Source organism: Protopterus annectens, chromosome 9.part0 (assembly GCF_019279795.1).
Source record: "Protopterus annectens isolate FY-2018-M chromosome 9.part0, PAN1.0, whole genome shotgun sequence".
In the NCBI taxonomy this organism is placed as follows: Eukaryota; Metazoa; Chordata; order Ceratodontiformes; family Protopteridae; genus Protopterus; species Protopterus annectens.
In genome coordinates, this window is record NC_056743.1 from 1692828873 (window position 1) to 1692848021 (window position 19149).

Consider the following 19149-nt stretch of genomic DNA (forward strand, 5'->3'; position numbering starts at 1 on the left):
CCCCTCTATCTCTGGGTTGATGTCGATCCTGTCCCCCTCTGCCTCTGGGGGAATAGCTGTCCTGAGAATCCCGGGAAAACTGAGATTTTCGGAACCACATCTTCTTCTGTCCTCTGATTCCTACAGAAGGACTGCTGAGGGTTAGAGAAGCGGACTCCGACGGCAGACAAAGTCTTCCCATCCTTTTTGCTCTGGACAAGTGTGTCATATACTGTCTTTCCAAAAAGGGAAGAACTGCTGTAGGGAGCATTGATAAAGGACGCCTTGAAAGGGTCTGCGAACTGACACAATCTGAGCCAGGTATGACGCTTCATGGCTATGCCTGTCCCAGCCGCCCTAGCTGCTTCTTCCGTGGCATGGGAATGGAGCCGCATAGATGTGTTTGAGACTAACTTCAGAGTAGACATTTTCGCCAAGAACAGCTGTCTGTCCTGTGGCGATAAGGACTCTGGGTGACTCAGCGAATTCCGAAGGTCTCGCTGAAGCCGAATCACGTGTGCCAAATAATTCAGCGCACGGATAGAAAAAGTTGCTGAGGAGTATACACTACCTAGTTTAAACATTACACTGAAGTCTATGAAGTACAGCAGTTGTTATACTAAGGGGTTGATTTATTTAGTATATTGTAAATTTTGTTGGAGTTTTTATATTGGCAAAACAGAACGTCACTTGAGAAAAAGGATATATGAGCACATGAGAGACATAAATCGTAAAAATGAAAATAATGCACTATACAGGCATTCCTTAACATGTGACAAGGCCAATTTTAAATTTTGGGTAGTTGAGGTTGTGGACCAGTTGGATAGAGGGGGTGACTGGGAGACGAAATTAGCTTAGAGAGATGATATGGCAACTCAGGCTTGATGCGGTTAGTGGCAAGGGCCTGAATGACCATATATCCATTGTGCCAGCCCTGAAATTATTATCTAATGATCCCAAAAAACATACATAAAAAATATATAACATATATTTTATTAGTATTATTATTTATTAAAATTGTCTTACGTGACTAATTCTCATAACCTATATGTATTTGTTTATTAAAATTATATATCCAACACTTCTTTTATATATTATATATTATTATATTAAATTATATATTCAACACTTTTTATATTTTTATATATATTTCATTTATGTTTTTATATTTCATATATACTTTCATATTATATAATTTATACATTCATATTTATGTAGATATACATCTATTTTATTTTATTATATTTATGATATGTATGTAAAGATGTTTTTAAAGATTTAAAATTATATTTATATAACAAAAATATATATAAAATATTCAAAGCATTTTTTAATAGGGAAAGATAAAATATTCTAATATAGACAACATTTTAGTATGAAAATTTATACTATGTGTGAATGTAACAGTTTTAATGTCATAAATAGAAGTTATGTTCTTACCATAACGTTCCATGTTAGTTGTCTTCTTCTCGCCTTCTTCTTGCTGGATGGGTTCGGAGCCGACCTCGGCCACTCTAAAAGCTCGAGAGTTGGTTCCACCGGCTCGAGGCTCCCCTTATATCCCACAATGCTAGGCGTGAGTTACCTCAGATCTCGTTTGTAAGCTAGACCCAGCTTATACTAGTAACAGAATAACTATAAACAAAGTCCACCTCTATAAACCAGGGAGAAGAGAAGGGTGACCTGCATCCTGATCCAGGACAATATGCACAGTAGCATATACCTAAAGTAAGAGGTGGTAGAAAGAGAGGTCACAATCAACACTCCTCTAGGTCTGTCCAGGCCAGGGGGAAGGAGGGGGGGACGCAAGAAGAAGGCGAGAAGAAGACAACTAACATGGAACGTTATGGTAAGAACATAACTTCTATATGTTAAGTTGTCTATCTCGCCTTCATTCTTGCTGGATGGGACCGCGTCCTAGCACCTTGTCCCGGTGGCCTAACGGAACAGACTCTTGAGAACAGTGGAACCAAAGTTAGCTCTATGCCTAGAAGCTAAATCCAACTTATAATGAGAAATGAAAGTGTGAGGAGTAGCCCAAGTAGCCGCTGCACAAATGGTGTCAATAGGCAGTCTGTCTTGGAAGGCTATAGAAGTAGCCAAAGCTCTGGTGGAATGGGCTTTAGGTTTGTTAGGCAGCTTTTGGTGTCTAATTTCATAAACAAGGGAAATCAGAGATGTTAGCCATCTAGATAATGATACCTTTGAAACTGAAAGTCCCTTTCTGCCTTCTGCATAGGAGACAAACAGCTGGTCAGATTTTCTGAATTGTTTGGTTCTATCCAAATAGTACCTTAACTGACGATGAACATCTAGCCAATGCAATTTTTGTTCAGACCTATTGGAATATTCTGGAAAAACACAGGAGGTCAATGCTTTGATTTAGGTTAGACGCCGAGGCTATCTTAGGCAAAAAGGACGGGTTGGTTCAGAAGATACCCTGTCCTTATGGAACAACAGATAAGGAGGTCGACAGCTGAGTGCATGAAGTTCTGAAACTCTTCTAGCTGAAGTAATAGCTACCAGAAAGAGAGTCTTCCATGATAGCAATTTTAAAGAACAGGAGGCTGCGGGTTCGAAGGGGAAGAATCAAAGAACTAAGAACTAAATTTAGGTCCCAAGGAGGAGGAGGATTTCTTATAGGAGGTCTGAGTAGAAAAACTCCTTTCAAAAAGGCTTTGCAAAGCTTGTGGGACATTATGGCAGACTCTGAAATACCCACATGAAAGTTAGAAATAGCTGCCAGTTGAACTTTAAGAGTAGAAGGAGATGAACCTGCATGGAAGAGTTCAGCTAGAAAATCAAGGACCATTTGGATGGAAGCAGTGAAAGGATCTATGTCCCTTCCTTGAGCCCAATAGGCGAAACGTTTCCACTTACTCAAATAAATCTTTCTAGTGGAAGATTTATGGGAAGCTATCAAAATATCTCGAACAGAGTGAGATATTTGAGGAAGCCTGGCTAAGGTTGGAATTGGAGGAACCAAGCAGTGAGGTTCAGAGAGGGAAGGGAGCGATGAAACTGATCCGACTGATGGATCAAAAGATTTGGAACTAGGTCCAGATGCCAAGGTCGCTCCAACAGAAAATGATGCAGAAAGGGGAACCAAACCTGTCGAGGCCAGTAAGGAGCAATGAGGATCAACGAGGCCTTCTGAGCGATAGCTTTCTGTATCACTTCAGAGATTAGTGGGAAGGGAGGAAATGCATACAGAAGTCCCCGGGGCCAAACTTGGACTAGAGCGTCTCTGCTGGACTGGCCTGGTAAAGGGAATAGGCTGAAATAATCTCTGCACTTGCTGTTTTGGGGAGTAGCAAAAAGGTCGCAGCAAGGCTGACCCCACTTGAGAAAAATTTCTCTCACAACAGAGTCTTTCAGAGACCACTCGTGAGGCATGAGGATAGCTCTGCTCAACTTGTCCGCGATTTGATTGGACTTCCCGGGGATGTGCGTTGCTATCAGAAACCGCTGAGAAGAAGTGGCCCGTGGCCACAGTCTCAGTGCTTCTCGACAGAGGGGGTAGTACCTGGTTCCGCCTTGTTTGTTGATATACCACACTACAGACATATTGTCCGTCTGGATTGCTATCGTTCCCAAGGGAAGAGAGTCTTGAAGGGCTTGCAACGCTAAAAGCACTGCTCTCATCTCTAGAACATTTATGTGCAAGTGGCATTCTTCTGGTTGCCATGTGCCCTGGACAGTTCTGCCCTGATAATGCCCCCCCCCACCCGATCAGGGAGGCGTCCGTTGTCAGTGTAGCAACCGGAGGGGGAGGAACAAAGGGTCTTCCCAATAAGAGCTGAGGGGAAGACATCCACCACAGAAGATGATTCCTGCATGTTTGCGTGATCATAATGGTGTGGGACATCGGAAGTTGCTGGTATGACCATTGTGTGAAGAGCATCCATTGAAGGATTCTCATGTGGAATCTGGCTAATGGAAGCAAAGGTATGGCAGCCGCCATAATCCCCAATACTTTCAGAACTAACCTGGCTTTGACTCTGTTGCTGCTGAAGATGAGCGAGACCAGTTTTTGTATGTCTGTTATTCTCTGATCTGTTAGCCTCAGACATGTTGACTGTGTCTAGAATTGCGCCTATGAAGGTAATAACATGACAAGGCGACAAAACAGACTTTTCGCAATTTATTGAAATGCCTAAGTTTTGACAAGTGCGAAGGTGTAGTCCCTGGCTGTGAGAAGAAGATGCTCGGTGGGAGCTGTAAGGAGCCAGTCGTCCAAATATGGAAACACCTGGAATCCTTGACGTCTCAGGTGAGAAGCTACCACTGCCATACATTTGGTAAACACCGGGGCAGTGGTGAGTCCAAAGGGCAGGGCTCTGAATTGAAAATGACTGGTTCCCAGCCTGAAGCGGAGAAATCTTCTGGAGCGCCTGTTCATTTTTATATGATAGTACGCATCCTGAAGGTTTATGGAGCACATCCAGTTTTTTCTTCCCAGTAGGGAAGTATGGACTGTAGCGTGACCATCCGAAATCGTGTTTTCTTGACTGACTTGTTCAAGATACTGAGATCCAAAATTGGTCTCCAGTCCCCTGTTTTTTTTGGAACTAAAAAGAACCTGGAGTAGATTCCGGATCCTTGCTGGTCTGCTGGAACTGGTTGAATTGCTCTTTTTGCAAGCAGTTTTGAAACTTCCAAAGCTGCAAGATCCCTTTGAGCGGGTGGAACATCTGAAGGGATTTTTGATCGGTTTGGAATGCAAAGAAAGGGAATGGAATAGCCTTGAAATGATGGACTGTACCCACTTGTCTCGAGTTAGGGATAGCCAGGCTTCTGGGTACAGTGACAATCTTCCCCCGACTGCCTCCGAAGGTGGACAGTCGGGCAACACCTCAGGGATGCTGAAAGGGCTTATCGGAGAAAGTTTCTCGATTGCCCTGGTTCTGCGGACCCCCTCTGCCTCTAGGGCGACGTCTACCATTGTTGTTCCCCTCTGCCTCTGGCGGGAACCGACTCTGTGAGTCAGGCGAAGTCCCTTGAGATTGTTTGTGGAACCACATTTTTCCACTTTTCTGGCCCTTGGGGTAAGGCCTAGAAGGAGTAGAAAAACGGACTCCGACGGCAGAAAGTCTTGCCATCAGTCTCGCACCTAGTCAAGGTTTCTTTCACTTGAGGACCAAAAAGAGATGATCCATCAAACGGGAATTAGTGAACGACGCTTTAAAGGGGTCCGCAGTTGCATAACCGCATCCAGGCATGCCTACGTAAGGCCACTCCTGTTCCTGCGGCCCTGCTCGCTCCATCAGCCGCATAGAAAGGAGGCATGGAGGAGTTAGCTATGGAGTTCAGGGTAGCCAGCTGAGTGTTCATCTTGTCTTGAAAACCCGCAGCTGTAGGATCCTTCAACATATCACTCGCTTCTTTGATCAAGTCCCTTTGAAGACGAGTAAAATGGCATAGGTAGTTCAGCGACGCATTGCAAAGGTCGCTGACGAGAACATCCGCTTCCGTTCCTGACCATGGACCTAGATTCCTTGTTAGGTGGATGGACAGGCACTGAAGGATCAGCTAGTTCCTTCTTAGTGGCAGCAGCAACCACCATAGCATCCACAGAAACTCCTTTTGTCAGAAACTGTTTATCTGCTGGTGCTGTAATGAATTTTGAGGGTCTCCTGGGAGTGGGGTCCACTGAATCAGGAGCCGCCCATGCCTTTTGCTACCACCTGCATGAGGGGTCAAGGGAGACACCCAGGAGGTGGAAGGGCGAGAGCCAAACGCCTCAAGGTACACAGATTCATCCTCCGAAGGGTTGAGGGCTGGCCAATTTCCCTCTGCTTAAGGATTTCTAGAATGTCTGCAAATGAGACATCTTCAGAAGGGGAACGGGGAACCCTCGAATCCTCTAAATCTGTGTCAGAGGTGACGGACTCAGGTGAGTCTATGTGTTTCCTCTTACACTTTCTCTTCCGAGGGAACTCTTCTGCCAAATCAGGAGAGGCCTCGAAGAGGATGAGATCCCACAGGGGATTCCTGAGGAGCTGGCTCTCTGCGGTCCGGGATGCGGGAGTGAGTCGACTTGACCTGAGGCACAAGAGGAGGGGCGGACGGAGCCGACTGTGGAGTAGAACCAGGTTCTAACACACTCCGCATGACCTCGAACGCACCCCTGTCAGGCAGAGCCAGAGGTCCCCGCTCCGAAAAGCTAAAAACCTCCCTCGGCACCGACAGTGATGGCTCCGAGGCCGATGTCGGAGCCGAACTCACCAGCGCCGAAGCCCCGAGGGAGAGCGGGTCGGACAAGGGTCCGATGCCACTCACCCCCTCGGAGCCGACGATGGAAGTCCGGCGCCGAGATTCTTCTAAGGAAGAAATCGGAGCCAACGATGGTGCCGAAGACATTTGTATCGGCTCCGACGCTACCACAGTCTCGGTTCCGAAATGCCCTGCCCGAGCTCAACGGAGTCGGAGGAGGAACATAATGAGGGACAGGGTCAGGCATCGACTGATGAGTCGGGCTCTGAAGCATTTGGGCCAGTGCCTCGGACTTAAGAAGTCGACTCACTACCCTCTGAAGGTCATGGTCCGACAGCCTCGATGACCTAGAGGAGTGAGATCTATGGCTCCGTTCAGACAGCAGAGGAGATGCTGGAGCCGAATGAACGGAGCCAAGGGACGGTGACCTAGACCTCTTTCTAGATGTCGGTTCCGAAGGTCTGGTCGGAACAGACACAGGAATTTCCAATACCTCGGCTCCAGCCGGAGCCGAGGAAGCCACAGAAACTGTATACTGAGACTCATCGGCTCCAGCCGGAGCCGATGTAGACGGAGGTTTCGTAGCCTTAGGTCTCGGCTCAGTAGCTGGAGCCGAGGACCTAGAAGCCTTGGAGGGCTTTCCGGAAGAGACAGTAAGGGAACCCTCAGGCTTGAGTAAACCTCTCAAAATCAGTTTGTTTTTTCTTTCCTGCAGGACCCTGGGGCTGAAGCCGTGGCATACAGCACAGGAGTCCTGCAGGTGCAAAGGTCCCAGGCAGTAGACACAAGAAGTGTGACCGTCTGTCAGAGACATTTTCTGACAGCACGAGTCACACTTCTTGAAGCCTGAGACCTTTGAGTCTTTAGACATTTTAGAAAAAGTGTAAATCACACACACCCAGTCAAACACACTGATTACACCCTATCCTATTTTAAACTCAAAAAATAAAACAAACTACCAAAGTTTTAAATTCTGAGAAAAAACACACACACACCACTAGGGGATGGAAGAAAAAAAGGCCCAAATGCCCGAGGGAAGAACTTATAAGTTCTTGTGGAAAAAATGGGATTTTAGAGAGAAAGGGGGAGAAAATCCACTAAACTAAGGGAAACAACTGTTAAAATTAAAACTAAAGGGGTTTAAGTATACTAAATTTTACTCCAAAGTTACTCACCAAGAAGCCGGTAGAAACCAAACACCTCGATCGCTGTAGCGGCAAACGAGATCTGGGGTAACTCACGCCTAGCATTGTGGGATATAAGGGGAGCCTCGAGCCGGTGGAACCAACTCTCGAGCTTTTAGAGTGGCCGAGTCGGAGCAGAGGTCGGCTCCGAACCCATCCAGCAAGAATGAAGGCGAGATAGACAACTTAACATCACAAGTTTTATCCATATGAGCACAGTTGGATGTTTATTTACTTAACATTATATGGTCAGTTATTCCTCATGTATACAGATGTATACTGCATAATTGTTTTATTGATTGTTTGCTTGCATCGATTGGTTCATTTAAATTTTATATGTATATAAGGTTTGCAATGAGTTTGATACATGGTTCTGATGAGGTCTCCAGTGTGGAGATGAAAGCGCTAAACCTATATGTATTTGTTCAATAAAAGAGTTTTGTAATACTTTTTTGACGTTTGGAAGTGGTCGTGGTGAACCTTTTTGGATTTCAGGAAGACAGCCTTTATTGCAACGTGGACTACCGTGATTTTTTATGGTTTACTTATTACCTACGGTTCTTTGAGTATACATGCTTCCCAAACCTATCCACCGACCTGGACTCCTTGTCTGAAGGGTGGACTAAGGAACGCTCCTGTGCTAGTTCCTTCTTTGTGGCCGCTGCGACCAACATAGCATCAACTGGGGCTCCTTTCGACCAGTGTTGTCTGTCAGAAGGGAGAGATAAAACCTTGTCAGGGCATTTGGGGATGGGCTCTACGGTGTCAGGCTCCTTCCATGCCCTTGAGGTGATGAGGTCCACCAAGGTGTCTACTGGTGGAGACACCCAGGAAGTAGATGGGCCCATGCCAAAGGCCTCCAGGAACACTGACTCATCCCCAGAAGGTTTTGGGGCTGACCAACCTCCCCTCTGGTGGAGGATCTCCATAATTTCTCCGAAGGAGACATCTTTGAGAGGTGACCTGGGAGAACCTTCTCCTTCGTCTAAGTCAGTGTCAGTAGTGAGAGACTTGGGGGAGTCCAAGTGCCTCCTTTTGCGCCTGCGCTTATGGTGACCCTCTTCAGTGGGACTTTCAGAAGGGGATCCGTGAGCCACAGGGGTTTCCTCAGAGAAAATGACCCGGGGATCCTCTGGAACGGGCTGTCCCTGAGACAGGATGAAGGGAGTCGTCGCCAAATCCAAGGGGGCCTGGATGGTATCAGAGGGGATGGGGTTGGGGTCTCAATCCCTGGGAGAAAACCCTCTCCACCCTTCGAAGGCCGAGGGAGAAGCCCTCCCCGGATCCGAAGCAGGAACCGGAGCCGAAGACAGGGTAGCCTGAGGTCTGAGGGAACGGATCAGATCCGAAAAGGTCGAAGTAGAAGAATCCATTCCCCCCGGGTCAGACTCCCTGTCTGCGGCTCAGAGTGTCACTCGGATCCAAACAAGTCGGATCCGAGGAACTCAAGGTAACAGCCAGAGTTGAGGTTGGAGGAACCATCAGCGCCGAGCTACCAGCTCCGAAAAACCTTGGATCCAAGAGCCCCGAAGCTGATGCACGGATCGGGGAAGGAGAGATTGGGCAGAAAAGAGGCATGGAGGTCGCCTCTTCAGAGGGAGAAAGACCTGGCAAGACTCCAATCTGAATTTGGGTCTGAATAAATCTCTGCATCATCTTGTCCATATCCATGTCCGATAGGCTCAGAGTCAACCTCAAAGAGGCCACAGACTCGGATCTGGCTGGTCTGCACAGTGGGGAGGAGGGCCTTGGGTCCGAATTTTCCATCTGCTCCAGTGAGGAGACCAGAGCCGTGGAGAAACAGGCTTCATGGTCTTAGATGGGGGACTGAGAAAGAGCTCCCTGTCTGGGGACCTCTTACGATGCCTGTCCTCCTTTTTCTCCCTTTCCTCTCTGCGCCTTTCCTTTTCCTTCTCTTTTTCTTTTTCCTTATCTTTGTCAGACTCGCTGACTGAAGATCTGTCCTTTGAAGACCCATCGCCAGACAAAGAGGGAGGTCGAGTCCCTGTCTGGGTGGATGGTGGTACACTAGAGACCAAGGCCGATTCCAGCATGGCAGCAGGGATAAGGCCTTTGGCAACTAGCTTGGCCTTATGATCCCAAGGGCCCTAGGGTTAAAACCTGAACAGACAGCACATTGAGTGGACAAATATGCCACTCCTAAGCATATCACACACACAGTGTGACCATCGGCCGGGGAAAGCTTATGACCACACTCTGTACATTTTTTGAAAACAGGCTTTGGCTGGTCAGCCATAGACCTGCACTCCAAGGTACAAGCACTACCTCTCTAAAAACCACAAACACACAGGTAGGGGAATGGCAGGCCTAACTACTATTTTATACAAAAACTTTTTTTTTTTTTTTTTTTTTTTTTTTTAACACCGACGACCAAATGAGATACTACAGAAGGGGAGGAAGGGAAATCCTAGTCAAGTACACCTAGATATCAGCAAAATATTCTACTTACTATTCCTGAGCTCAGAGCAAAGGAGACCATGATGCACACTACTGGCGCGGCAAACGAGATCTGAGGGAAGATAGGAGATGTTAGGGCATTATGGATAAGGAGAGGAGCTCTGAGCTTGGAGCAGATGCTAGAAAAAAGTTGCTGGCTCAGATCAGATATGACTCCGTATACCCACAGGTTGCAGATAAAATGAAGTTAACTACTTCAGATTCCTTTTACTACTGTGGTGACATGGAGGTCAAAGGTGAGGTTGCTTGAAGTTTGAGTTCATGTCAGGATTAGGAATTGAAGAAATATTCAGATCTATATTTGTTTAAAATAGATAATTAAATAATAAAAATGAAAAGATTTGCGCTAGGGAACCACGTTCCTATAATCACAAAAAACGATAATGCAAGTCCCATAAGCAGGAACGTGGAGGCTTGATAAATTAAGCGTGCACTTCACTTGTACTTAAACGAAACCACTTCGTACTAATGAATGTAAATTCGACGAAAAAAGCAAAGTATACCACAGGAGGAAAAGTCCACACAACTCCAGAGTGCCAGGAACGTTCTTTATTCACATGCAGTAAGCGCTTTCACCAAAAACGGCTTCATCAGACTGTGACAGCATGCATATTCAACAGCCTTTAAATACCATTCTTAATTGATAACACAACATTATCATATTATACAATTATGTAATTAATTCATCTCAAACATTTAAAGCAGCTGTGAATGTTAGAATGCTTCAAACACATTAAAACTTTAAAAATCATGTTATAAGAGATAATATATAAAAAATATACAAAAAATTTTATAAAACTGCATCAGTTTATCAAATATAAACCATTCATATCATAAACCTTTAAAATATCATTAAGCTAAAACTCTAAATAACTTCCTTCTTTTTAACACTGGTTGAAGGCTAACCTTATCATTCAAGCCAGGACTTGAATCTGCTCTACATCTAACGATCCATCTGAGTTCCATCTAAAGTGTATAGGTTTCCACGTCCCCCCCCTCTCAAAGTTGTATGAATACTCTGTAAAACAAGGAACGTAAATGTATGTGCATTACTAGTTGTCATCTGATGTTTTGCCAAAGCATTATTAACATCCCTAACCCTCATTTTATAAGTATGCTCCCTGATTCTCTCTCTTAATTGCCTGTTCGTCTTACCTATGTAAAACGCTGAGCAGGCAGAACAGATAGCAAGATAGATGAAAAGACATCTGTTTGAATCCTGTACTTTGTAAAATCTGCCTGGCCTTTTACAAGCTAGAGGTTCGGAATCTGGAGTTAGAGAAGCTGCTAAAAAGACATGGTCTAAAGCTCCAGAGGAAGAATAGCCACAAGTTACGAATATCCAAATAGAGAAAGTCAAAAAATCAAGTATCAAATATTTCTCTCCCTTCCCATTTAAACATTTCATTTGAGAATCTCACCAAAAGAAATGTCCACATTAGCAAAATCACAGTAAAGAGAATCTTCCAAGTTGACTCAGTCAGAAGGAGAAGGGATCCGAGAGACATAATCCAATCCCTCTTATTAAGGGGATTCCCTTACGAAACTTCATTCAGTTGGGACAGAAGTAGTAGTTTATCCTGGCTGTAAGGCCTAAATAGCCTTAAACACTCCTTGAGCTAAACAAAAGCAGTCATCTTTACTGGTTTGTGGAAAAGATTTTTCAGAGGAAATTTGCCTAGGAATAAGAGAGGATATGGACTTGGTCTTCCACTACCTTATATGTGGGACATCTGCCTGGGGTTTAGGTGCTGAGGGACAGCTCTACTCCAGAACCTTGAATCTCTTCTCAGATGACAACTTGGTCAACATGCCCATTATCTTCTGTTATGATCACTCTAGTTTCAAAGGAACTTGCCTTCAGATTCATGACAGGAGAAGAGTCTGAAGGGTAGTTGGAAGCAATGGACATGCTTTTACCACAGAGTATAATGACTTCAATAGTGGCTATGCTAGAGGCCCTGGGAGACTGATGGAAGGTCAGTCTGTGAACTGCAAAAGTGCCTTACCAGGTTCACACATCTCTGACTGAGAAGGGAGCGCAGAGGTCTATTCTGAATCATCCATTTATTTTAGTGCATTTTCCCCCTTTGCTCCTTTTAGCTGGAAGATCAAATGCCAAAGAGGAAAGAGATGACATATCCACATGTGCCAACAACTTCCTGTTTTCAAGATATGGGCCAAGAGTCCCAAGGTAAATTTTTACAGTTTTAGGAGAAAAGCCCTGGCAAACATGACAGAACTTAATGTGTTCCACCTCAAGACAAAACTGTTAGCTGGTGTGGTCATCCTGATAAGGTATTTGTCTGTCACAGTGGCACTTCCTTTTCTGACATGGGCACAAGAGGAAAAAAGTGCAAATTTCATACTACAAGAAAAAATGCCCAAAGGTACTTATCTGCCAGAGTTTCAAAGACAGTAAACAACAGAATGGAGAAAAGTTCATGATGCTGACAATGCAGTACCACAAAAAAAGAATAAAAAAATATCTAAAATGACGCACGCAAACAAGATCCCAGTTTATTTTTCAATTTTAGCACTTCCACTTAAACAGTCTTCAAGAAGTATACACACCAGTACTAAAGCATTCCCCTTAGATACCCACTAGAATCAATTAATAAATCAATTGAAAAAATAACTAAATTAGATCAAATACTTCTAATTAATTGTTTTATTGATTTATTAATTGATTCTAGTGGGTATTTAAGGGGAATGCTTTAGTACTGGTGTGTATACTTCTTGAAGATTGTTTAAGTCGAGGCACTAAAGTTGAAGAATAAACTGTGATTTTGTTTGCAGTTCGCATGTGTCATGATGCTGACAATGTCTTCAAAGACAAACATGGCAAGTGCGTGCTGAAAATGGCATGGATGTACCTATCTCCTACACATGGACTCTAGTGGGTGCCTAGGACAGACGTACACCTTACAAGACAAATATCCTGAGCTTTAGAAGACTGGCCAGATAGATACGAGCTTTGTTGACAAAATCCCAAATATTAAGAATACTGCAGTGATCTAATAAAGAACATCTGAGGCAAACCATTAGAAAGACTAGCAGGATACAAGGTATCCATCTATTCCAAGAAAATCATAAGGCTTTTAATTACATAAAAGCCATAAGAATCAACACACAACACTGAACCAAGTTCCAGTCAAATGATACTACCTATTCTTATCCAGAAGTCACAATCAGCATCCTAGCTGACAATTTCGGTTCCAGTTTCACCCTTTCCACTAATCCACCGTGTTCCATCCCTCAAGTTACTCAACTCCCCTTCCCAAAAATCACTATGAACAAGATAATTAGGAGTTATGTACTTACCACAACTTGGTATATGCATTGTCCTTCTTCATTCTTCCTCACTGATGGGTTACAGATCCGATCCTCGGATCCGGCTCGGCCGCATTTTCAGACTTTAGATCCTAAACTCAAACTCCTCCCTCTCCCCACAATGTAACACTCTAACTCCTCAGATCGAGTTTGCTGCCTATGTCTACTGAATTACTGGAACATAACAGGTACAGAAAAGGGTAAGACTGAAACCTTATCATTCAAGGTTGCCTCAAAGTTTAATATCCTACTAGAAGCTATAAGGCTGGGGGAAGGTGAGGAAGACTGAAGGAGGACAACACATATACAAAGTTATGGTAAGTTCACACCTCCTAAATATGATGTTGTCCTTTTCATTCTTCCTCTCTGATGAGTACAGTCCCCAGCTACATAAATCTTGGGAGGCCCTCAAGGAAAGATGTGCGAGAGCACAGTCAAACCAAAAGGTGGTCTATTTCAGGAAATTCAGCAAACCTTAACTCCTGGTATCCACACAAAACGATCTTTATTATGAAAACTGGACCAAAAACAAGAACAAAATCATTCCATAGCACAGGCACTAAGCGCTTTCACCCTGTCGTCTTAGGGCATCATCAGAGTACAAAGTTGAACAGATCATCATCCCTTAAATACTAAAACCTTAATTACATAATTGTATAATTATTTAGACAGAACACTTGTTACAACATTTAGTGAGACAGTGAAGGAAGTTAATACGTAGCCTAACTTAAAATAATACATCTTTATCCTAAACTAAAGAAGTAATGTAAAGTAATGAATTGTATGTATGTCAAGCCATAAACATAATGCTTGTAAATGTAAATACTTTAAATACTAAAATGTAATTATAAAATAACAATATTACCAAACTATAAATGTTTAATATTATTGTTGATAAACATTGTTACTTTGTGCAAAGTGTAAATATGAATTCATAAAATTTATAAATATATGTTTTTTTTTTTTTTTTTTAAATAATAATAAATAATAATATCTCCTACACACGGACTCAAGTGGGTGCCTAGGACAGACGTACACCTTACAAGAGAAATATCCTGAGCTTTAGAAGACTGGCCAGATAGATACGAGCTTTGTTGGCAAAATCCCAAATATTAAGAATACTGCAGTGATCTAATAAAGAACATCTGAGGCAAACCATTAGAAAGACTAGCAGGATACAAGGTATCCATCTATTCCAAGAAAATCATAAGGCTTTTAATTACATAAAAGCCATAAGAATCAACACACAACACTGAACCAAGTTCCAGTCAAATGATACTACCTATTCTTATCCAGAAGTCACAATCAGCGTCCTAGCTGACAATTTCGGTTCCAGTTTCACCCTTTCCACTAATCCACCATGTTCCATCCCTAATCCACCATGTTCCATCCCTCATGTTATTCAACTCCCCTTCCCAAAACTCACTATGAACAAGATAATTAGGAGTTATGTACTTACCACAACTTGGTATATGCATTGTCCTTCTTCATTCTTCCTCACTGATGGGTTACAGATCCGATCCTCAGATCCGGCTCGGCCGCATTTTCAGACTTCAGAATTCAGATCCTAAACTCAAACTCCTCCCTCTCCCCACAATGTAACACACTAACTCTAACTCCTCAGATCGAGTTTGCTGTCTATGTCTACAGAATTACTGGAACATAACAGGTACAGAAAAGGGTAAGACTGAAACCTTATCATTCAAGGTTGCCTCAAAGTTTAATATCCTACTAGAAGCTATAAGGCTGGGGGAAGGTGAGGAAGACTGAAGGAGGACAACACATATACCAAGTTATGGTAAGTTCACACCTCCTAAATATGATGTTGTCCTTTTCATTCTTCCTCTCTGATGAGTACAGTCCCCAGCTACATAAATCTTGGGAGGCCCTTAAGGAAAGATGTGCGAGAGCACAGTCAAACCAAAAGGTGGTCTATTTCAGGAAATAATGCCCTGTTTGTAAGGTATCACAAGAATATGAGTAAAGATACAAGTTATTGTATGAGAGGTATCAAAACGAAGTGTAGTAGGAATGTTAAGAAAGCAGTCCTAGAGTTGGGACAAATCTAACACATTGTAAAAGAAATCAGCTGGGGGAGAGACGGGGAATAAACCACTGGTCAGATTATCTACACTGTTGGTCCACTAAAAGATAACTATACATACATACATACATACATACATACACACACACACACACACACACACACACACACACACACACACATTTTATAACAGGAAGAGGCCAATGCAAATCCTTAATAAATTTAGAAAATAAATATCATCTGTAATCCAAGAAGGTAGCGAAACTGGACCCTGCTTGGTCTAAGGAATGGAAAACAGTGTATAGTTAAACCGATTCTCTGAACTTCTTTGGAAGTATTCATCATTATAGCGCCGACTTGGAAAGCAGACCAATAGCTGAATAGATTTCGTAGGTGTTTTAGACATAAAGGTAGGAAAAGAAATCCAAAGAGGCAAGATATTTGTTAATTTGACATTTGACTACTAGAAAGGGCCGAGGTGAACATCAGGGAGAGGGAGAGAAACAGCAAAGACATGTACTCAGTAAGTATATGACTGTACTGGCATAGAGCAGTGTTATAATCAGTGACAATACTGCTATTACTGGCCCTAACATTTGTACAGAACAAACATGCATGGTCTCATGTTATGCGTTTTGCTCACTTAAAAGCTAATTTATTCATATACAAGTACAATTCATTTCTAATAAAGTAGCTGAAGGTAGGGGTTGTATACCTGCTGACCAATATCATAACATGAGGGAAGCTAGGCTGCAGTGTCTTACAAGCATTGGGAAAGAAGACACCATTTGGGTAGTTCTAGAACATGAAGAGCAGGAAGCGAGATCTAAGGTAGATATACAACCTTCCAACTGGGTTCCAGAATCCATGGAGTGTATCCAGGTAATCCAATAAAACAAGGTGACCGGAACCACAGGCAGGATAACATCCATTTGTTATTACAGTATCTAGGTAATACCCGAAAAACAGAGGCGAGAGAAAGAGAAAGACCATGGTAAACAAGTCTAGACATACCAAACAGAAGAGATCTACGATTTGCTGACTTTGTAGATAACCCAGATATCAAAAGACAACTGACAGAAGCACCAAAGAGACCTGGTGGCCAGGAGTAAACTAGCATCCCTAGGAAGTATCCCCAACAGGGGAATTAGACAAAGGTAGTTGCTATATGGCAGCTATGGGGAGAAAGAAGAAGATAGTGATCATGTTAACTGCAATGGCTAAAAACCCATCTGACAACCGATTGAGGGGCCAGTCATGGGAAATCAGACTATACCTATTAAAGCTGTCAGAAAAGGTATTCAATTCTCATAGTATGTAAGTTGTGGCTCGCAACAGTTTACGAAGATCATTGCTTGTCACTCCTTTATGGTCTCCCTATATGAAGGATAGGATAATAAATCCCATTCGCCATTGAAAAATGTTACAGGAGGGGACGGGGTGATACAGATACTAGCAGAATTATGTTTGCTGGTTGGGGACAGAAATGACAGCGAGCACCACCTCATGATTTCTAAAAGATAGAAAGGAAAGACAAAGCAAAGATGCTATCTGGCTAAACAATAGTTAGGGCTCGCAGGCCTCAAGTTCACATACCTGAACTTGGGAGCCTGGTGCTCTACCACTAGACCACACCAGGCTTTACAGCATTCAGAGGAGAACTTCTAAACTTCGATTTCGAATGGGCAAGAGATTCAAATTGCCCGATTTAGTAATGCTCAGAAATCTGGACACTTAAGACGGGTAAACACCAATGAGTAATAGTGGACACCTGGTTACAGTAGAAGGGTGGCAAATGTTGAGATACAGATTACATCTGAAATCCTCTGAATCGCAGGGGAGAATAGCTAGTGTCATGTTTATGTAGAAACTTTGTGAGAATTATGGAAGTCCATAGGGGAGAGCTCTGAATGGGAAAATAACTGGTTCCCATCTGGAAGTGCTGACATCTCCTGGAGTGTCCGCTTAAACTGATGCAATAGCATGTGTCCCATGAGTGTATACAGCAGAACCAATCATCCTTGCCCAGAACAGCAGGATGGACTGAGCTATGATCATCCATGACTTAAGCTTCTGAAAAGGGGAAAAAAAGAATAACCACTTCTGGATGTTATGCTTATAAAAATGAGTACAAGAAAAGCTGGTCCAGGAACCCAGAAAGTACAATTGTGTATACTTACCATAAATGTAGATGTTAGAGTGTATTCACTGTTGCAGTCATTACATTTGGGTAATCTGCTGGCAGGTTGCCCTCAGTCGGCCTGAATTCCAAAGTCTTGGGTCCTGCGTCAGTTGCTGTCTTCTTCCATTATGTCAGGTCGTCAGGGGTATAAAACAAGCAGCCAACGCCATTTTCTTTAGTTTTTCTTGCCCCAGATGTCAGGTGCCCCCAAAAAGGTAGCAGAAATATATATGTATAAAAACTATATATACATGCATGCATCAATATAAACTTTACCTTCATCTACAAGCAAATACACCACATAGGTTGTAGAAGATAGAGAAGGAAAGATAAACTCCAGAATGAAAGGGAGATGGCGGTCGGGTAACCTGGACTGCAAGAGTGAATACACTCGAACATTTACATTTATGGTAAGTGTACACAACTGTACTACGTTCTTCGTGTTTCACTGTTGCAGTCATTACATTTGGGTAGAATCCCAAAGCTATGGTTGGGAGGCTGGAGCTAAAACAGCATTAGGTGCAGTTATAAGGCCCTGCAGAACTGCAGTGGCAAAGCCTGCCCTGGACTTACAGAGGCAAATGATAATGCTTTGTAAAGGTGTGAACAGAACTCCAAGTAGCAGCCTCTAGAATGTCTTTGGTTGGTACTCCTCTGAGAAAGGCTGCTGAAGTAGCTGCAGCTCTGGTGGAATGAGACCTAATGCCCCTGGGCACAGGTCTACCATGGTGTAAGTAGCAGAAACGAATGCAGTGGCTTATCCACTTTGAAATAGTCTGCTTTAAAATAGCCTTTCCTTCTAATCCTGCAGCATATGTCACTAGTAATTGCTCGTTTTTTCTTAGAGCTTTAGTCCTGCGCAAGTAGAATCTTAACTGTCTGTGTACGTCCAAGGAATGCAGAATTCTCTCCCCCTTGTTCTGCGGATTTGGATAAAAGGTTGGCAGATGAATAGCTTGGTTAAGAGCCACACTGGAAACCACCTTAGGCATAAATGTTGGATTTGTCCTCAGAGACACCCTGTCTGGGTAAAATATGATAAAAGACTCCACCGCCATGAGGGCCTGTAGATCTGAGACTCTTCTTGCTGAAGTAATTGCTAGTAGCAGAGCTGTTTTCCATGATAAGAACTTTATATCAGCAGTAGCAGCTGCTTCAAATGGAGGCAGGGTGAGCTTTTCCAACACATAATTAAGGTCCCATGCAGGTATTGGTGATCTTCTAGGAGGCCTTAAACTTTTGGCTCCTCTAAGATACTGCTTTAGTAAAGGATGAGAAAAGATTGGTGGCTCTATTGTAATGAGCCGAAATGGCAGAGGCATGGATTTTAATTGATGAGAAAGATAGGCCTTTGTCAAGCATCTCAGTCAAGTATTGTAATATCTGAGGAATATTTGATTCTGCTGTATCAGTTCCTTTTGCTTGATTCCAAGCATAGAATCTCTTCCTTTATCAGCATAAGATTTTCTAGTACTAGGCCTTCTGGCTTCCAAAATAACATCCATCACAGCTTTACTGAGAGGTGTTGTTTGTATAACTACATGATCTGCCATGCTGCCAGGTTCAGTGTCTGGAGTTGATTGTGCAGGATCTGATTGTTTTGCTTGGACAGCAGTTGAGGTCTTTGAGGTAAGGTCCAAGCTGGGTATTGAGACAAGTTCCTTAGGACTGGGGGCCAGTCCGGGGCAATTAGTATCATCTTTGGGTTTCTCTTGTCTGACTTTTAGGAGGAC

General features: G+C 43.3%; 1 protein-coding gene across 2 annotated transcripts in view; it reads right to left on the reverse strand.

Moving 5' to 3' along the window:
• SPC24 (SPC24 component of NDC80 kinetochore complex) overlaps positions 1–19149 on the reverse strand; it is a 753264-nt gene that overhangs the window by 305913 nt on the left and 428202 nt on the right. Inside the window, exon 1 of one of the 2 annotated variants that reach the window (XM_044084563.1) lies at positions 10764–10808. The exons of the other annotated variant lie outside the window; for it this stretch is intronic. The gene's annotated coding sequence lies outside the window, so the exon portion shown is untranslated. Of the gene's footprint in view, positions 1–10763; positions 10809–19149 lie in introns of those variants that run through there. 2 annotated transcript variants of the gene reach the window in all.